Below are 5,985 nucleotides of genomic sequence, written 5' to 3'. Positions count from 1 at the left end.
ATCCGAGTTGGGCTTGCAGAAAATCATGCGTTTTCAGCCCCATTTAAACAAATAAACAGTTTTTAAGTCGCAGAATTTGCTGCAACAAAATCTGCAGCGTGTGAAGGTACCCCGAGGCAATGGTCAAACTTCAAAGCCATACCCGCACAGACAGAACCATTGTAGATGTGGCTTAGGCTCAGACCATCAGTTTTTCAAGCTGGAGCACTGCGGTACTTTGGAAATTGAGATTTACACAGAGAGTCCGTCCCCTACTTTAGATAACAGTTTAATATTATCACTGCCCTGTAGGTGACAAACAGTTAACAGATACCAGGTACCTTTCTTTCTTTTTCTGTGTGTTTGATGTTGATGTAAATTTTATGTTGAATAAACAAAGTTTGAAGATACAGGGAGTGCAGAATTAGTAGGCAAGTTGTATTTTTGAGGATTAATTTTATTATTGAACAACAACCATGTTCTCAATGAACCCAAAAAACTCATTAATATCAAAGCTGAATATTTTTGGAAGTAGTTTTTAGTTTTAGCTATTTTAGGGGGATATCTGTGTGTGCAGGTGACTATTACTGTGCATAATTATTAGGCAACTTAACAAAAAACTAATATATACCCATTTCAATTATTTATTTTTACCAGTGAAACCAATATAACATCTCAACATTCACAAATATACATTTCTGACATTCAAAAACAAAACAAAAACAAATCAGTGACCAATATAGCCACCTTTCTTTGCAAGGACACTCAAAAGCCTGCCATCCATGGATTCTGTCAGTGTTTTGATCTGTTCACCATCAACATTGCGTGCAGCAGCAACCACAGCCTCCCAGACACTGTTCAGAGAGGTGTACTGTTTTCCCTCCTTGTAAATCTCACATTTGATGATGGACCACAGGTTCTCAATGGGGTTCAGATCAGGTGAACAAGGAGGCCATGTCATTAGATTTTCTTCTTTTATACCCTTTCTTGCCAGCCACGCTGTGGAGTACTTGGACGCGTGTGATGGAGCATTGTCCTGCATGAAAATCATGTTTTTCTTGAAGGATGCAGACTTCTTCCTGTACCACTGCTTGAAGAAGGTGTCTTCCAGAAACTGGCAGTAGGACTGGGAGTTGAGCTTGACTCCATCCTCAACCCGAAAAGGCCCCACAAGCTCATCTTTGATGATACCAGCCCAAACCAGTACTCCACCTCCACCTTGCTGGCGTCTGAGTCGGACTGGAGCTCTCTGCCCTTGACCAATCCAGCCACGGGCCCATCCATCTGGCCCATCAAGACTCACTCTCATTTCATCAGTCCATAAAACCTTAGAAAAATCAGTCTTGAGATATTTCTTGGCCCAGTCTTGACGTTTCAGCTTGTGTGTCTTGTTCAGTGGTGGTCGTCTTTCAGCCTTTCTTACCTTGGCCATGTCTCTGAGTATTGCACACCTTGTGCTTTTGGGCACTCCAGTGATGTTGCAGCTCTGAAATATAGGCCAAACTGGTGGCAAGTGGCATCTTGGCAGCTGCACGCTTGACTTTTCTCAGTTCATGGGCAGTTATTTTGCGCCTTGGTTTTTCCACACGCTTCTTGCGACCCTGTTGACTATTTTGAATGAAACGCTTGATTGTTCGATGATCACGCTTCAGAAGCTTTGCAATTTTAAGAGTGCTGCATCCCTCTGCAAGATATCTCACTATTTTTGACTTTTCTGAGCCTGTCAAGTCCTTCTTTTGACCCATTTTGCCAAAGGAAAGGAAGTTGCCTAATAATTATGCACACCTGATATAGGGTGTTGATGTCATTAGACCACACCCCTTCTCATTACAGAGATGCACATCACCTAATATGCTTAATTGGTAGTAGGCTTTCGAGCCTATACAGCTTGGAGTAAGACAACATGCATAAAGAGGATGATGTGGTCAAAATACTCATTTGCCTAATAATTCTGCACTCCCTGTATATGCAAATGATCTGCAAGTGCCCAGAGGCATTCCTTCCCAAATGCAAGTGCCCATGTCCTCCGGAGAATGCAGTTATCACTCCTCCCATGTTTCACTGTAAGCCAGCCCGTGCCCTTACATAAGGGACTCTGCTCCCTGAAATTCTGCACCAGCTCGCGTCACTGCTGGGCCCAGGCATGCGCCATACACTGCCTGCTTTGGGCAGCTGCATTAGTAAACTGCACATGCCCGAGCCTGGCAGTGACGCGGAAGTCAGAGTCCTTGACGTAAGGGTATGTACGGGCTGGCTTACAGTGAAACACGGGAGGAGTGATAATTGCATTGTGCGAAGGACATGGGGACTTGCATTCAGGGAGGAATGCCCCTGGGCACTTGCAGCTCATTTGCATATATCTTCAAACTTTGATTATTCAACATCAAATACACGGAAATAAAGATAGTCACCATCTGGTAACGGTTTGTCACCTACAGGGCAGAGATAACAGTTAAAAGGGGTTGTCCAAGTTATATTTATTGATGACCTATCCTCAGGATAGGTCATCAATATCAGATCGTCTGGGATCCGACACCCGGCACCCCAGCCAATCAACTGTTTGAAGAGAAGGCGCGCGCCGTGCCAGCGCCGCCTCCCCTTCACCGTTTACCTTCTAGCCGTTGCATCTGCAGGAGGTGAGTAGGTGTAATTACACCCAAGCCATCCAATTCATTTCAATGGTATGGATCGCTCCTATACAAGTCTATAAGAGCAATCCGTACCATTGAAATAAACGGGACGGCTTGGGTGTAATTACACCTACTCACCTCTGCAGATGCAACGGCTAGAAGGTAAACGGTGAAGGGGAGGCAGCGCTGGCACGGTGCGCGCTTTCTCTTCAAACAGCTGATCGGCGGGGGTGCCGGACCCCAGACGAGGATAGGTCATCAATAAATATAACTTGGACAAGCCCTTTAATGTGTAAAGTAGGTGACATTTATTATACTCATGCATATACCGCGGACATATTTCGCAGTGCTTTACACGTGAGTATAATAAATACAAACTCCATGCAGATTTGAACCCAGGACCCCAGCGCTGCAAGGCACCAGTGCTCACCACCGAGCTGCCCATATAGTATTGTGTATATACAAGTATACAGTATGTGTATATAATTATTATTTAAATAGACATCCTCTCTGTTTCCATTTAATAATGAAATCACTAGTGGCATTAACATATATCCTCTCTGAAAATATAGGGATATGGAAGCCGCAGAAATAGCCGATTCAAGAACTGGCGTATAGTAATCAGTAAACATGGTTTGGACAGGCAAGGAAAGTGGTAAAACAATAAAAGACATTATACTCATCCCATCAAACCTAAGCTTTCTTTATATGATTAGTGCTTTCTCGTGTTGTATACTGCTGAGGCCAGTGATTGGCTGCAGCAGTCACATGTAGTATATGGCACACCACTGTCACAACCAAAAACATGACACTGTGGCTGTGTCACTGGAGCGGATTGTAGCGCTAGCGCAGAGCGGTTTAAATGGGTGAGTATACATTCTCTGTCGGATCAGTCTACCAAAGCTCACCGTATTAGGCATTGCCAGACACGACCGTGTATCCCCCCCCCCCCCCCCCACTCACAATTACTATTGACTATAATAGGATCCAATGGCAATCCAGACATTTTCCGGCATAACATCTAGGGTTTGGCTGCACAAATACCGTTTTTCTTTTGGTCCGGCTGACAGCCTGCATAATATGCCAGAGCAGAATAGCCTGCCATAATAGTGAACGCAACTGTGAATATAGCCTGACACACTCCCTGCCTTTGAACCTGTTCTTTCTTTAACTCTCTAAACAAACCCTTTAACTAGTTGACAACACTCATTTCCAGGACTAGAAGTATACCCAGTCAGATCCGTCCTTTACTGATGACATTCCTAAGGAGATGTCCTTGCTACACAGCCATTAGACTGGTAAATGGGACCAGTCATAGGAAACTAGAATTTACTCATGGCATATGAAGGAATAACTTGTTAAAGTTATTTTTTATTAACAGTTGAAATGCTCTAATTCTTTTAGTGCAAGTGAAAAATTGTGCTGAAATTCACTCGCTTTGTTCTCAATGGGTATGCATGAATCTTTTTCTACAATATATATTATACATACAGTGCTGCCCATAATTATTCATACCCCTGGCAAATTTTGACTTAAAGTTACTTTTATTCAACCAGCAAGTCGTTTTTTGACGGGAAATGACATAGGTGTCTCCCAAAAGATAATAAGACGATGTACAAGAGGCATTATTGTGGGGAAAAAAAACATCTCAGATTTTATTTACATTTGAGCAAAAAGTGTCCAGTCCAAAATTATTCATACCCTTCTCAATAATCAATAGAAAAGCCTTTATTGGCTATTACAGCAATCAAACGCTTCCTATAATTGCAGACCAGCTTTTGCATGTCTCCACAGGTATTTTTGCCCATTCATCTTTAGCAATAAGCTCCAAATCTTTCAGGTTGGAGGGTCTTCTTGCCATCACCCTGATCTTTAGCTCCCTCCACAGATTCTCAATTGGATTCAAGTCTGGACCACTCCAAAACGTTAATGTTGTTGTCTGCCATTTCTTCACCACTTTTGCTGTGTGTTTTGGGTCATTGACATGCTGAAATGTCCACTGGTGCCCAAGGCCAAGTTTCTCTGCAGACTGCCTGTCGTTGAGAATCTTCATGTAGTTCTCTTTTTTCATGGTGCCGTTTACTGTGATTAGGTTCCCTGGTCCATTGGTTGAAAAACACCCCCAAAGCATTAGGTTCCCACCACCATGTTTGAAAGTGGGGATGATGTTCTTTGGGTTGAAGGCTTATCCTTTTTAACGCCAAATTAAGGAAACATCATTGTGACCAAACAATTAAAATTTTGTTTTATCTGACCATAACACAGAAAACCAGAAGTCGTCTTCTTTGTCCAGATGAGCTTTTGCAAAGGCCAAGTGAGCTTTTGTGTGCCTTATCTGGAGAAGTGGCGTCCTCCTTGGTCTGCATTGTGCAGTGTCTGTTGGATTGTCTGCCTTGAGACATTGCCACCAGCAGAGCCCAGATTCACCAGGATGGCCTTTGTGGTGATCCTTGGATTCTTTTTCACCTCTCCAACTATCCTCCTGGCCAGCACAGGTGTCACTTTTGGCTTCAGACCACGTCCTCTGAGATTTTCCACAGTGTGGAACATCTTGTATTTTTTGCTCAAATGTAAATAAAAGCTGAGAATTGTATTTATTTTTTTCACAATAATGCCTCTTGTACATCGTCTTATTATCTTTTGGGAGACACCCAGGTCATTTAAAAATTACTTGCTGGTTGAATAAAAGTAACTTTAAGTCAAAGTTTGCCGAGGGTATGAATAATTATGGGAAGCACTGTATATGTGTGTGTGTGTGTATGTGTATATATATATATATATATATATATATATATATATATATATATATATATACACACACACACACACACACACACACATTTGTATTCCTAAAATAATGGGACTTTAGAAAATGTTTAAAAAACAAGTTAAAACATTTAGCAACATCTGAATTGCGAGGCAGTTGTCTGATGTTTAGAAATGTGCAGTTGTAATGTTGTAACAAGAGAGTGTGTCAGAGTCTGATAACGTTATGCACCATAATGCCCACTTATGTCCCAAAAATGCTGAGAATCATGGGCAAGCCTAGATGGGAATAAAATATTTAAAAGGTGCAGAGGCTACATTTAGTGCTTGCCTTAAAGGGGTCATCCCATGATTTATGTAAAAATTAAAATCAGACATCATTAGTACATGACAATCTGTAACAAAGCTAGAACCAGCCCCGTACCTCACATGGATCCAGAGATCTCCCTATTGATTGTTCCAATTGCCCTACTGGACTTGTTTCAAGTTAGCAACTGTCTCCCTGTAACTTTCAGTAGATACAGCTGATGGCAGTTAAAGGATGGACTTGAGCATGTGCGACCACCTCAGTAAGGTGGACAGAGAAATAAGAAAAAGAACAAACAGCAGG

This window comes from Bufo gargarizans, chromosome 9, assembly GCF_014858855.1.
Source record: "Bufo gargarizans isolate SCDJY-AF-19 chromosome 9, ASM1485885v1, whole genome shotgun sequence".
Taxonomy (NCBI): Eukaryota; Metazoa; Chordata; class Amphibia; order Anura; family Bufonidae; genus Bufo; species Bufo gargarizans.
This window is presented reverse-complemented; position numbering follows the sequence as displayed.